This window comes from Sus scrofa, chromosome 2, assembly GCF_000003025.6.
Source record: "Sus scrofa isolate TJ Tabasco breed Duroc chromosome 2, Sscrofa11.1, whole genome shotgun sequence".
In the NCBI taxonomy this organism is placed as follows: Eukaryota; Metazoa; Chordata; class Mammalia; order Artiodactyla; family Suidae; genus Sus; species Sus scrofa.
The window spans coordinates 130,996,380-131,012,315 of NC_010444.4; the positions used below are offsets into that span (position 1 = coordinate 130,996,380).

At 39.4% G+C, this 15,936-nt stretch overlaps 1 protein-coding gene across 15 annotated transcripts in view; it reads right to left on the reverse strand.

The window, feature by feature from the left end:
- The window catches only part of LOC100516424, a 77,414-nt gene that overhangs the window by 57,252 nt on the left and 4,226 nt on the right, over positions 1-15,936 (reverse strand). For 13 of the 15 annotated variants that reach the window (XR_002341889.1, XR_002341888.1, XR_002341887.1 and 10 more), the window contains exons 2-3: positions 12,592-12,673; positions 1,005-1,231 (exon numbers count right to left, since the gene is read on the reverse strand). The gene's annotated coding sequence lies outside the window, so the exon portion shown is untranslated. Of the gene's footprint in view, positions 1-1,004; positions 1,232-6,980; positions 8,814-12,591; positions 12,674-15,936 lie in introns of those variants that run through there. The other 2 variants (XM_021084719.1, XM_021084718.1) reach the window with 2 other exon arrangements.

Consider the following 15,936-nt stretch of genomic DNA (forward strand, 5'->3'; position numbering starts at 1 on the left):
CCCATCCTGATCAGTTACAGCATCACTGCTCACAGACCATGTACCTGGTCATGGAAGAGCTCCAGTACCATATACAGTGAGATGCATGGTGTTTTCATGACTGCTAAGACAACATCCCTTCTGCAGCCCAAGGATCAAGGAGTCACTTTACCTTTCAAATCTTATTCTTTAAGATATACATTTCAGAGACAGGTCTCTGATGGATGTGGGTAAGTTTAAAAGCTACTGGAAAGGATTCATCTCTCTAGATGTCATTAAGAACATTAATGATTCATGGCAAAGGGCAAAATATCAACATTAACAGAAATTTGGAAGAAGCTGATTCCAAGCCTCATGGATGACCCTGATAAGTCAAAGACTTCAGTGGCGGAAGTCACTGCAGATGTGGTGGAAACAGCAAGAGAACTAGAATTAGAAGTGGAGACCGAAGATGTAACTGAATTGCTGCAATCTCACTATAAAATTGAAGGGATGAAGAGATGCCTCTTAAGGCTGAGCAAAGAAAGTGGTTTCTTGAGGTGGAATCTAGTGGTGAGGATACCGGGAAGACTGTTTTAACGGCAACACAGGATTTAAAATGTTACATGAAATTAGTACATAAAACAATGGCAGGGATTGAGAGAACGGACTTCAATTTTGAAAGAAGCTCTATGGTGGATAAAATGCTATCAAAAAGCATTGCAAGAGAAATCACTCACGAAAGGAAGAGTCCATCAAGGTGGCAAACTTCACTTCTAAGAAATTGCCACAGCACCCACACCTTCAGCAACCACCACCCTGATCAGTTAGCAGCCATCAACACTGAAGCAAGACCAGAAAAAAGACTATGACTGGCTAAAGGCTCAGATGATGGTTAGCATTTTTAGCAATAAGGTAATTCTTAATTAAGGCATGTACATTTTTATGCCATAATGCCATCGCACACTTAATAGGTTATAACATAACTTTTACATGCACTGGGAAACCATAAAAAAATGTGTGACCTGCTTTACTGCAGTACTTACTGAATTGGAGTGGCCTGGAACTGAACCTGCAACTTCTCTGAGGTCTGTGTGCACTGTCAAGGATGGTGGCAGAAGACATCAGCGTCCAGGGTCAGAAACAAGGGACTTCCTTACTCACAGCAACAGCAGTTGCCGGAATATCAGCCCTTGCATCAGTTCCCTGAGTCCAATTTCCTCCCGCCAGGCATTGTGAAGAGAGCCAGGGGGCACCGCACACACTGGTTGTCCTGAAAGAGAGGAGTTGAGGGAGACTGAACCTTCCACGAGGGACAGTGAGCACTACCTAAACTTTGCTCTCAAGGAAGCATAATCTCAATCTTCCAAAGCTATCTGCCATACAAAGTTCAAGAAAAGACAGTCGAAGGCAAAGTCTCTGCTTGTAAGACATGCAGAAACACAAGCACACCCATGGAGAACTGTCTCCCGATAAATCTAAACTTGTATCGATGGCCACCATCTTCAGCATGTGATGACAGCTGTGCTGTTCCAAAAGTTTGCCTGAGCCAAGACAGTGTTAAAGTATTTTCAGTAGTCTCTAAAAGACTAGAGGAAATTATAGTTCTAGTACGTCATAGATACTTCCGAAGTCTGTTTAATATTCTAACATTATAAAAAACTGCTTTTGGAGTTCTCGTCATGGCTCAGCAGAAACAAATCTGACTAGCATCCATGAGGACACAGGTTCGATCCCTGGCCTTGCTCAGTGGGTTAAGGATCTGGCATTGCCATGCACTGACTGTGGTGTAGGTTGCAGACACGGCTAAGATCTGGTGTTGCTGTGGCTATGGTGCAGGCCGGCAGCTACAGCTCCTATTTGACACCTAGCCTGAGATCCTCCATATGCTGTGGGTGCAGCCTTAGAAAGACAAAAAACAAAAACAAAAACTGCTTTTCAACTGTTCTGAATTTTCTGATATTCAGAAGGGTTTAGTGCTCATAGTATCCAGGTAACTGATAACATATTCCAAATTTTACCTTCTAACTTCTTTATTTTTATTTTTATTTTTTTTATTTTTTTTTTGTCTTTTGTCGTTTGTTGTTTGTTGTTGTTGTTGCTATTTCTTGGGCTGCTCCCGCGGCATATGGAGGTTCCCAGGCCAAGGGATGAATCGGAGCTGTAGCACCGGCCTACGCCAGAGCCACAGCAACTCGGGATCCGAGCCGCGTCTGCAACCTACACCACAGCTCACGGCAACGCCGGATCCTTAACCCACTGAGCAAGGGCAGGGACCGAACCCGCAACCTCATGGTTCCTAGTCGGATTCGTTAACCACTGCGCCACGACGGGAACTCCCCTTCTAACTTCTTAATTCGATTCCACATTTTCTTTAGTGGAGGCACAACATTGTATCTTGCTCAACTCAGCTTTCACTACCATAGTCCAAAATGTTTTTAAGTTATCCTAACATTTAATGAGAAAGGAACATTTTAGAGAAGTGATTTAAACATTTTAAATGTATGGTCTAACTAGTATTAATTTTGTTTAATTTCTAGAAGTAGAGCCAGCTAAGCGGTTTTCTCACATTATAAATGGAACAGTATTTAAGTAAACATTGACATGTAGGTTTTTTTTACCAAAAAAAAAAAAAAACTCTTTTGTAAGATAAAGTCTTCCAAGGCTATAAACTAAATAACATTTAATTAGGGAGTTCCCGTTGTGGCTCAGTGGTTAAAGAACCTGACTAGTATCCATGAGGACTCAGGTTCTATCCCCGGCCTCGCTCAGTGGGTTAAGGATCTGGCATTGTCATGAGCTGTGGTGTAGGTCACAGATGCAGCTTGGATCTGGTGTTGCTGTGGCTGTGGTGTAGGCCAGCAGCTAGAGCTCCGATTTACCCCCTAGCCTGGGAACCTCCATATGCCACGGGTGTGGCCCTAAAATGACAAAAAGACAAAAAAACAAAAAACAAAAAACACCCCAAAAAACTAGTTAAATATTTAACAAACTGTATTATTGAAAACAACAATGAAATTGAGGATCTTTTAGAAAATCTGACCCATCCTGAAACATCAGATATGGAATTGCTACTGGATTTCCCTTAGTCCAGTATGAAGCTTTCTCAAGCCCCCAAACCCGAAGTATGAGGTCCATTCTGATCTGGCTGGATGCTGCTGTCACAGGCCTGAGCGCAAGGACTCTGAAGAGAGTAGGATTAGTTTGGGGACAACATGGAAGCTCATGTTCCAAAGAGGCGCTATCTGGTGGTTCTGAGGTCCTGGCTTACTGAACAAAAGCCACAGATAAAATCTGATGTTACATTAGTTAATTTTACTCAGTAATCTTTCTTTCTTTCCTTCTCTCTGTTTCTTTCTTTCTTTTTAGGGCTGCACCTGTGGCACATGGAAGTTCTCAGGCTAGGGGTCAAATTGGAGCTACAGCTGCCAGCCTATGCCACAGCCACAGCAACCGGGGATCCGAGCTGTATCTGCAACCTACACTGCAGCTGAGCAGGGCTAAGAATTGAACTTGCATCCTCATGGATACTAATCCTCATGGCTACTAATTACCGTTGAGCCCCAATTGGAACTTCTTACTGGGGAATTTTTAAACATCCTTAAAACTTATAAACTTAAAAAGTCTTGTATGATTGGTTGCTCTCCACTACTTGTATTAATATTTAGACATGTTTCAGTCTCTTCTTTTAATCTGGGTTTCACGAGAAGACATTTTAGCTGAGAACTAATAAGCATAAGCTAGTTCACAAGGACTATTTTTATATATTCAAATATTAACTCACTTAGATGTGCTTAAGAGCTTTGACAATCTTCGTATATCTGTCATATTTGAACTGTTCTATAAAAATATCTATTACAAGTTTTATAAAATAAATACAGAATATAGAAAAAGTCCGTATAAATCAATTTCATTTCATTCGTTACAAGCGGAAGTTTAAACTTGGATAAACTATAAGAGATACTGGAGTTCTTGCCAGTTTTGTTCCAGGTGAAGTCAGGACCTTCAGTTTGAAGGAAGGTTGGAGAGAAGGTATGGCATTCTTTCTTTGCCTTCCTAGCACACTTTCTGTCTGGTAAGACAAGGCTCTTTACTAGTAACACTTTCCTACCCATTGACTTTTAGGACGGCCTAGGAAGAAGGACAGAGTAGTCATTTAAATGCTAAATGCATTTTTGTTCGACAACCAAAACTCATTAGAGTCATTTATCCACCGATCTACAGTAGTTCCTTCTAGAATTCTTTGCAAAAAAAGAAAGAAAAAAAGAAAAGGCTGAGCTGTAGATGGACTGAATTTAAGCTGTCTTTTTAAATTTACAAAACAAATTGCAGCACATGCAATAATAGGTTTCTAAGCAATTCTAAGCAATGAAAGTTATGTACAACCCAAGAATCATAAAAAAGATGAAAACCTATGTACAAATAAGTTATAAACAAAGTGTAGAAATTAACGACAAAATAGGAAAATATATGCAGTACATAATAGTCAAAAATTTAATTTATAAAATTTATAATAAGTTTTCAAATCACTAATGAAACTGAGAACGAGACTGTGAAGCTCTCCTTGATGCTGTTCCCCTTTTCCTGTTTGTAGGAAAAAGGCTTCAGGCTCCTAGACCTTCCCTGAGTACCAAAGGGCAGATACTAACAGTGGCTAATCAGAAAAGAGATCGAATGCCCAAACAAAGGAGAAGTAATCAAGAAACAATAGTGCAGCAGTAAAATAGAGCTCTGTTTCTTGCTCAAGGAACATACATAACAATATATCTTTGAAATTTCTGCTGCAAGAACTAAGGCCTCCCACCTAGGAGGAGGATGGCAACTTCAGGCTGAGCACAAGATTCTCGGAGCACCACCTTAATACCTCACCACCAACCAATCAAGAAGAAAGTCACATACCCAGCAGCCCTCTCTTTAAATTTTGCCTATAAAAACTTCTCCCTGAAAACTAGTGCGGAGTTGGGGTTTTTTGAGCAGGAGCACCAGTTCTTTTTGCTTGGCCCTGCTTTATTGCAGGGCCTTTCTCTGCTCTAAACTCTGATGTCTGCGTTTCTTTGGCCTCACTGTGTGTCAGGAACAGGAACTCGCATTCAGCAACACTAAGAGAAAAAAATGCAACTACCCAAAACAAAAACAGGCAAAGGATATTAACAAGCAGTTGACAGGAAAATAGAAACAAAGTCATGCTTAATTTTCACTCATAAGTAAATAAATACAAACCAAGACAAATTATATTTTTCAATGATCAGAAAAACAAGCATAAATTATTCTGATAATGCATAATGTTGGCAAATTGCAAGTGATGGAAATGTAAGTTTTATAACATTTCAGAGGGCAATTTGGCAGCATCTATACAAATGTAAAAGGCACACTGTGAACTATAAGTTCTGCTAGAATTTTACCCAATGAATAAACTCAAAATTACAACCTGTATGTTCTAATGTATTCACTTGTCTATCAATGGTAATAACAAAAACCTAGACATGACCTAAGTAACCATCAACTACTCAGCCTGGTTAAATAAATAAACGCTTGTATACCCAATCAATTCAATATTATTTAGTACTGCAAACTAAGAATTATACATGCTGTTAAAAGAATGGAATCATACATGCAGTTAAATAAAGTGAATATAAACCAAAAATACCTTGTGCATTATATACATGGAGAAATACAGACATATAAACATTTTCCAGGAAGCATACAAAATAAAGCGTTAATTAGGCAGTCATTTAAAGCAGAACTTCAAGAGAGGAATAAGTAGACTTTTTTTCATTTTATGATTTTTGCTTGATTTAAAATTTTATTATACCATATTTATCTATATTACATATTTATAATACAGCTATAATGCTGTAACATGTATATTTGATATAAATTTATCTATACACTACATAGTATGTAATTATATGAACATATCATTAACTAATTATATATTTCTATGATATATAAACAATAATTAATTTTTTTTTTTTTCAGGGCCTCAGGTGTGGCACATGGAAGTTCCCAAGCTAAGGGTCGAATCGGAGCTGCAGCTGCTGGCCTGCACCACAGCCAGAGCAACCTGGGATCTGAGCCGTGACTACAGCCTACACCACAGCTCTTGGCAACACCATCCTTAACCCACTGAGCAGGGCCAGGGATTGATCCTGCATCCTTGTGAATACTAGTGGGGTTCATATCCACTGAGCCACAGTGGGAACTCCATTATTACATATTTTAATATATGTTGTAAATTAATACTGGATAAATTTATAATATATAATAAATCTTTCATATAATACATATCTATATATCATCCCTACTGAGATAACTTTTATTTATTTATTTATTTATTTATTTTTGGTCTTTTTGCCTTTTCTAGGGCCGCTTCTGAGGCATATGGAGTTTCCCAGGCTAGGGGACCAATCAGAGCCATAGCCACCAGCCTACACCACAGCCACAGCATCGTGGGATCCGAGCCGCATCTGCAACCTACACCAGAGCTCACGGCAACGCCGGATCCTTAACCCACTGAGCAAGGCCAGGGATCAAACCCTCGACCTCATGGTTCCTAGTCGGATTGGTTAACCACTGCACCACGATGGGAACTCCAGAGATAACTTTTAAAAGAGTGTGAAAGAATGCGTTTCCATCCTTTCTAGATGGTATTTTAAAATTTATTTTATAATAAAATAAAATACCATAGTATAACTAGTTTGCTTTCAAGAAAACTTTAGTAAATATTTGAAGATATATGGTAAAGAACCTTAAAAATAATATCATTCTTGGTACAACCACTTAAAAAACAGTTTGCGGAGTTCCTGTTGTGGCGCAGTGGTTAACGAATGCGACTAGGAACCATGAGGTTGCGGGTGTGGTCCCTGGCCTTGCTCTGTGGGTTAACGATCGGCGTTGCCGTGAACTGTGGTGTAGGTTGCAGACAGAGCTCGGATCCTGCGTTGCTGTGGCTCTGGTGTAGGCTGGTGGCTACAGCTCTGACTAGACCCCTAGCCTGGGAACCTCCATGTGCTGCAGGAGCGGCCCAAGAAATAGCAAAAAAACAAACAAAAAAAACCAGTTTGCCATCTATGGTTTGTCACTCTCTATAGCTGGTTTGTGACCATCTACTGAAGGTGAATAACATACCCTATGAACCAGTAGTACCTTCCTAAATATCCACTGGATGGAAACTTACACAATTATTCACCATGACACAGGTACTAAAATGTTCACAACAAAACGAACCCAGTATCACAAGCAAAAACTAACCTGGAAACCATCAGAATATTCTTTCACAGTGGAAGGGCTACATCAGTTGTGATACAGCTGTACAAGTCAAAGCTACAACGTGAAGAGAAATGCACTACAATACATCGGGATGGATCAACTGCACAAACATATGCTGAAAATAGGCAAGAGAGCAAAGAAATATGCAAGAGAGCAAAGAAATATGCAATAAGAATCCACTTATTTCCTTAGGGGTATAAGGACAGACAGAGAAAGACTATCACAAACTTTCTGGAGTGGGACAAAAACGTTGTAAGGTGGAAGGGGCACATTTGGGGGCTTCTGGAGACCTGGCAATGTTATGTTTGGTGACTTAGAATATGACTTATACAGATATTTGCTTTGTAACATTCATCAAAATGCTGATATGTGTTTAAACACTTCCCTGTATGTATGTTTTATGTCATAATTTCCAAGGAGTCATCTTTGGATTTGTGCAATGAATTCTAAGGTTTGAGCATTCGTAACACCAAAATAAAGTACAGAGAAATTGAATAAAACTGTGTCCAATAAAAAAATTTAAAAAAAACTGTGTCCAAAGCATCACAATAAAAAATCAGTCCTAGTATTGAATACATTTAGAATAGATGAGAAGATAGAACGTCAGGTTATTCTTCATTATTTGATCTTTAATAATTATTCCTAAATCAGATATGGGCCATTCCTTTTCAAGAATACAGTATTTCTTGATGAATGTATTACATAAATGACAAATTCTCTTAAATAATCATACTCATAGAGTCTTCCTATCTTTATTGCTCATATTTACCTAACCTGCAAAAAAAGAATCTGAGAGCTCACTTTGGTGTACAACAGAAATTGACAAAACACTTTAAATCCACTACAATTAAAAATTAAAAAAAAAAAAAAGACTGAGAGCTGAACAAAAGATGTATATGAAGCATGCCAGGAGGCTTAAAATCATCTAGATTAAAAAAAAAAAAAAACCTACCCTCAACTCATGTTCCACATCCAAATACATGGTGGTGGTGTAAAGGAGGAAGAAGAGAAGCTTTCACTGCTGTGGTACACACGCACACGTGCACACACACACACAGTTTTGGATGGGGAAACACCTTTCCAAATTGTTAGCTATGTGTTAATTCTCACTTAATATCTGTAGGTACATTTTCAGTTTCATGTTCAACATAATTACCATTCTAATACTTGTATTGGAAGGTTTTATAAACCCTCCAAATGCCTACTTCTACCCACTGCCAGGACTCATCATCACAGGGAATTCCAACTCCATGGGTTTTGGCTGCCACGCGACTGCTCAGCAAAAGGTGACATTTCCCAACCTGCTCTGCAGAGCCAAGAGCCTGAATCTGGGGCAATGGATGTAAGCGTATGAATGTGTGTGTGTGTGTTTGTGTGTGTGTTGTTAAGGAAGCTGCTTGTTTTCCACTATTTCCCCATTCCCAGTGACTAGAAAAAAGAAAGAAAAGAAGCAAATGCATCTGACCCAGAGGTGAGAGCTCCTGAGAAGAATAGCAGAGCTATCTGGCCAGCTTGAGACACACATCTAGACGGTTGTCTTAAGTGAAAGATGGATGTTTCTCTTATTTCCACATTGAAATTTGAGGCTATGGATAAAGCAGATTTTAATATAAAAGCTGAGTTATGCAAATTATTTGTAGAAAATTATGAAATCATTGCTTTATACCAAAGCCAATGTTAAATGAAATAGGGGATTAAACATAAAACCATAAGCTGAAACATATTCACATATTAATTTCATGTACATGGTCTTATGATGCAAAGGTACTCTCTAAGCATTATGTCACAGGTATAAATCACAGAAGAAAAGACTGAGATACTTGATAGCAATTCATTTTTAAAATATGAGTATCAACACTATAATGAACAAAACTACAATGCAACTAACAAACTGAAGAGAAGCAATTTAGTTTAAGGTTTATACCTGTGACACCTAAAAACTCCTAAAATCGGAAAGTAAAAGACACTGGAAAAATGGCAAGGAACATTGTATTAACAAACTGGTTTCTGGTTGCAAGCCACGAGAACCAACTCTGGTTAACTTAGGGTGAGTTACTGGGAGAACATGGGAAAGCCAAAGCAAAGAGAATTGGATGCAGCAAGGACGACAATACAGTTTTGTCTGAATGCCGCCCCTGGACTAAGAGAGGGTGGAGGGAGTTCCCATTGTGGCTAAGGGAAACAAATCTGACCAACACCTACGGGCATGCAGGTTCGATCCCTGGCCTTGCTCAGCGGTTTAAGGATCTGGTGTTGCTGTGAGCTGTGGTGTAGGCTGCAGACCTGGGCTCAGATCCTGCGTTGCTGTGGCTGTGGCGTAGGCCAGCGGCTACAGCTCTGATTTACCCCTAGCCTGGGAACCTCCATATGCCTCAGTGCCAGCCCTAAAAAGACAAAAGAAAAAGGGGGGTGGATTGAGATGGAAGATGAGGAAATGTTTGCTGGTTGAGTGCTTCCAGGAGATACATCAGGGAGGAAATGAGGAAGGTGAGCTTGGGCACGGGGAGAAGCAGACTCATTCATAATGCAGCTGAAGCCTCAGCCAATCCCACAGGGTGCTCAGGAGAGTGGTCCCAGGCAGAGGCAAAGGGCTTTTTGTGTTGTGCCTTAGGCCAGTCCTCTGCCGGCTGCCCAGAGCAAAGCAGTTCTCTAGTGAGACAGGCAGTGAAGTACCAGCAGCTAATAGTCTTAGTAACTGGACTGACTTTCTTTTATTTATTTACTGTCTTCTTAGGGCCGCAGCCACAGCATAGGGAGGTTCCCAGGCTAGGGGTCAAATCAGAGCCATAGCTGCTGGCCTATGCCACAGCCACAGCAATGCCAGATCCGAGTCATGTCTGCGACCCATACCACAGCTCACAGCAATGCCGGATCCTTAACCCACTGAGCGAAGCCAGGGATTGAACCTACAACCTCATGGTTCCTAGTCAGATTAATTTCCTCTGTGCCACGACGGGAACTCCTGGACTTAGTTTCCGACTTTGCATCACACCGTTCAATATTCAAAGCTCTTAGGAGAAACAGACTGGCACATTTGGTCATATGCTCATAATCTGGTTGAGACAGTAAGGTCCTTTAATATTCTGTCCTTCTGGAATTCCTTGTGTTGGCTCAGTGCTAAAGAACCTGGCTAGTATGCATGAGGATGTGGGTTCGACCCCTGGCCTTGCTCAGTGGGTTAAGGATCCAGCATTGCTGTGAGCTGTGGTGTAGGTCATAGACAAGGCTTGAATCCTGTGTTGCTGTGGCTGTGGTGTAGGCCAGCAGCTACAGCTCTGACTTGATCCCTAGCCTGGGAACCTCCATATGTTGCAGGTGTGGCTCTAAAAAGACAGAAAAAAAAAAAAAAAAAAGGAAATGATCAATTATAAATTAAGTTACACGCAAAAGATATTCAATGCAGTATTACTTGCTATATTTATGAAGGAAATGAACTAAGCATTAAAAAATAGGTGACAGATGCAGTGAATTACAGAAAGTCCAAATGATGCAATATTATGAATCCATTAGGACACATTCAGCCCAAGATAATTATATAGAGAAAGATGTTCGTGTCACTGTTAAGTTTTAAAAATTACAAAACATACAATCTTTTTGTAACATCAAAAACCGAAAGGTAAATGCTATTTTAGGATGATAGCATTATAAGTACTATTTACCTTTGATTGTTCCTATGACTTCTACATGAAACCTTTATAATTAGGAAAATATCATAAATATCTAATTGACCTCCTAAATGCGGATTTTTAAATTTATATATATTCTAGAATTTTATGTCTTTAGAAACTGGTTGAAATAGAGGTGGACATTCAGTTCGAAATCTTAAAAAACAAAAAACTTTTGTCTTTTTAGGGTCGCACTCAAGGCACATGGGAAGTTCCTAGGCTAAAGGTCAAATTGGAGCTGTAGCTGCCGGCCTATATCGCAGTCACAGCAATGCAGGATCCGAGCCTCATCTGCAACCTACACCACAGTTCATGGTAATGCTGGATCCTTAACCCACTGAGCGAGGCCAGGAATCGAACCTTCTTCCTCATGGATACTAGTCAGATTCGTTTCCCCTGGGCCATAAAGGGAACTCCGAAAAACATTTTGACTAATCAGAAGAGTTGGTACTCAGGTCAATATATGATTTCCGATGTGATGACCCAGCTTTAAGCAAAAACAATTACTTAAACTGTAAAAATCTGTCTTTTCCTTTATAAGCATCAGTTGGGTTTTTTTTTTGTTTTTTGGGTTTTTTTTTTTTGTTTTTTTAGGGCCATACCCTCGGCATATGCAAGTTCTCAGCCTAGGAGTCCAATCAGAGCTGCAGCTCCCAGCCTACACCACAGCCATAGAAATGTGGAATCTAAGCCGAATCTATGACTATACCACAGCTCACAGCAACGCCAGATCCTAATCCACTGAGTGAGGCTGGAGATTGAACCCGCATCCTCATGGATACAAGTTGCCTTCATTACCGCTGAGCCACGACAGGAAATGCTGTTTGTTTGTTTTTTTTTTTAAAGTGGAATACTGAACTTAATAGTTTTGGCCCACATATAAGGAAGATTAAATTACTTGGAAAGAGCCCAGAGGAAAGCAATAAAAATAATTACGTACTTAGAAATTTCGCTCTATAATGACACGCAAAAGGAAATCATTTAGAAAATAAAACCAAAAATAACCCTACATTTTTATGAGTTACCACAACCTCTGAAGAATAGGTCATGAAGCAAAAACTTCGAATTGTTAGAAAAATAATTCAATTTAGCCGTTAGAAAGAATATACTGTTCTTAATAAGTATTGGTCATGTGCTCACAGTCTGGCTGAGACATTTATCACACGCCTAATAATACGGCTGTAAGGATTTCTAACCATAAGAATATGGTTACTAACCAAAAAAAAGTTTGTTTTTTTCAGGTGTCCAAGGTAGAACAATTAGTCTATTCCTCAAAATAGGGTATTACTGCATAATCCTATAAGATCTCTTCCATATTTATGCTTATTGAATTTCAGGCATCTTAATTACAAAAACATATCTTGATTACACTTGTGGCTCTTTGAAAATCGAAAATGGAGTAATCATTAAGGAATATAATGGAGGATAAAAAATTACATTTTTTCATTAAGAGTGAAGAAAATGTAGGTATGTAATTTAGTTATGGGATACATTATAATATTTGACTTCGTAAAGGTGTGTGTGTTTTGTTAAGTGTTGATGTGTTTTAAACCTTCATTTGGGGGAAAGTATAGTGAAATACAGGCAAACTATTCCTATAGCATACTTCAGTATGTAACATCCATTTCACACATAATGGTCTTAGTCACAATTAGTTTTATAAGGCATAGTAGGAGAAAAAGAATTTAGGATTATTCACCTCAGTCTGGGCTGTTGTTCCATCTTCCAAATTAAGACACAGCAAAATAATGACAGTAAAAACTGCTTTTAAAACTCCAAATCTGCAACAGGGAAAAAAAAATAGTTTTTACATGCTACTCAAAAATCATGCAAAAGCTTCTTAAAATCAAAACGAAAAGCACAATTTATTTATTTATTTATTTTTAATTTTTCCCCCTGTATTCCTCCATTCAATCCGGGCTGCCACAATCAGACAGACAGAAAACATGAGGATGCCTTCTTCTTGCATCTGTAGTGGAAACCTGAGTAGCAGATAGTAACTGCTCCAAAAAAGCACAATTTAAAAACTTAAGTGAATCTGAAAAAGAATGGATGAAAGGGCATGTACGACTGATTCACTTTGCCATACACTTGAAACCAACACAACATTGCAATTCAACTGTACTACCATAACGTGTTAAAAAGGGACACACGCACCAAAAAAAAGATACAATTTAAAAGTTTTGACTTAGCACCATTTTCTAATTTCACTATGACACTAAATGTTGTAAACAATTATTTACCATTTGTATTTTAGGGCTTACCATGTACCCTGAGCACCTCAGAGAGAGTAATTTATGTACACCTCATAACTCTAGGAGTTAAGCTACCATGATTATCTCTATTTTACAGATGAGGAAACTGGGGCACAGAGTTCACACTAGCCCAAGGTCATATGACTAGTGACTGGTGAAGCTGAGATTCAAATCCAGGCACTCTAGTTATGGAGACCACTTAGCTATCTTGTAAAAATATTTACTTGACATTATTAATTTCTTTCTTTCTTTCTTTCTTTTTTTTTTTTGGTCTGTTTGTCTTTTAGGGCTGCACCAAAGGTATATGGAGGTTCCCAGGCTAGGAGTCCAATCGGAGCTACAGCTGCTGGCCTACACCAAGGCCACAGCAACTCGGGATCTGAGCAGCGCTCAGACACCACAGCTCTCCGCAACGCCAGATCCTTAACCCACTGAATGAGGCCAGGGATAGCACTGGTGTCCTCATGGATGCTCGTCGGGTTCGCTAACCGCTGAGCTAACGCTGAGCCACGACGGGAACTCCAACACATTCATATTTGGTAACAATTTTGAACTTTAAAGTTTGCAAATGTTGAAAGCCTGCAGAATTAGAAGTAAATTAGTACAGACGGAAAAGAACTTTTCCAATACAAAATTTGGGTGAATGTAATTTCCTTGATTTGCTTTTTTTTTTTTGGTCTTTTTGCTATTTCTTGGGCCGCTCCCGCGGCATATGGAGGTTCCCAGGCCAGGGGTCTAATTGGAGCTGTAGCCACCGGCCTACACCAGAGACACAGCAACGAGAGATCCGAGCCACGTCTGCAACCTACACCACAGCTCACGGCAACGCCGGATCGTTAACCCACTGAGCAAGGGCAGGGACCGAACCCGCAACCTCATGGTTCCTGGTCGGATTTGTTAACCACTGCGCCACGATGGGAACTCCCCTTGATTTGCTTTTTGACAAACACATGTAAAGGTAGAAGCAGGGTACGAGAAAAGACATAATGTGATTATTTTAAATGCATTTGTCATGAATTTACTGCTTGCATAAGCAAAACAAAAGATTTAAATTCAACAAAATCTTTGGCCATCTTTTTTGAAAGACATAATTTACAAATATTAATTTATTTAGTATTTAGATAAAAAGCATAGATTTGGATTAATGTTTAATTCTATGACTGACTTAAATATTTATAATACTTTTAATTTAAGAAGAATGTGATTGGACTTAGATAAGAAAACAAAATTATAACATTTACGGCACACACTAGCTGCTCTAGGGTAATTTTTTTTTTCATGATAAAATAACAACTTAATTCCTCAAGGGAAATACCAATACCTAATCTATACTCTGCTTCTAGCTAGTAAAAAAGGAAAACAAAACCCAGCAGCACGTGAGCACAGCAAGCATATTGAACTATAACTCACTGTAATTTCAAACAAAAAAAGGTGATGCTAAAGGCTCTAAATGGTTTTGTACCTCGCATGTTTTAAAGCTGCAAAATACAAAGTTTCAAGTCTAAAAATTTTCATTTCCTTTTAGGACATTTTAGCATCTGTGAGATGACAGGCTTGGAACAACAGCCCTAAAATTCTAAATACACTTAACATATCGTTCCGAGAACATTGATACATATATGTTCTACGACTGACTTCTTGGCGAAAGGGGAATGTGAGCAAAATGATCGGGCTACTCCTCCATTATGGCCCTTGCAACAAGTCTGTTCTCCAAGTTAGCCTCTAAGTCTGGTGTTTGCTAACAGTGAATGACAGGAGACCTCTCCTGACAGTGTTTCTAGAAGTTTCACATGCATACTTTGATTCTCTTTCCTAGAACCCTTGTACCTTCTCCCATTATCCTCTCATAATGTTAGCTAATACATGTTACTATATGTAATATATATTCACCTCCCATCTTTCTCCACCTCTCAGCCCAGGTTAACACAGCTGACCCTACTGTGAAAATACCTTCATCTGGTTTTCATCTCCCACGCCACTTCTGCTTTAGTCTAGTCATTGAATGCTAGAATCACACAAAGCTGGGCCCTAGGCCTTTTTAACTCTATTTAGCCACTAGCCCATGGAGCTATTTAAAAAACTTAAAACAAACAAACAAAAAATTCAGTTCCTCAGTTGCAATAGGAATTTGAAGGGCTCAAAACCGATGGCTCTTGTATTGGGCCATAATAATACAGAACACTTCCAACACTCTGCTCGAGAGCATCTTCCTGGGGGACTGTAGACATGACCATGCTGTCAGTAATTCTTTCCTTGCAGAAGACCCTTGCATTTGTACTCTCCTCTCTTACAAACTTCTGTTTTGAGCATGAGACCCATGTAGCCAAATGATTTTTTTTTTTTTTTTTTTTTTTTTTTTTGGCTGCGCCTGTGGCATACAAAAGTTCCAGGGCTGGGAATCAAACCTGTAACCACAGCAGTGAACAAACCACAGCAGTGACGCCAGTCCTTAACCTGCTCAACCACCAGGGAACTCCATCCTAATACTTTAATTTTCACTTGGATGTCTCAAAGGTAGCTCAGGCCCCAAATGCCCAAGACCAAATTTCTTACAGTCATCTCCAAACCTAACTTTAGAATGCTCTCTTTCTCACGAATGTCACTACATCTCACTCTAGGTGAACGAGTTAGAGAACTCGGGTATCCTTTGTTTTCCCTCATTGTTTCAATCCATATCCAAGTCCTCTGAGTTATCGCTTAAGCACCCATATCTCTTTTTCCCTTTCTTTACATCCCTGCATCCCCCAGAATTCAAACTCCTATAGCTTGGATTAGGGGAGAAATTTTCC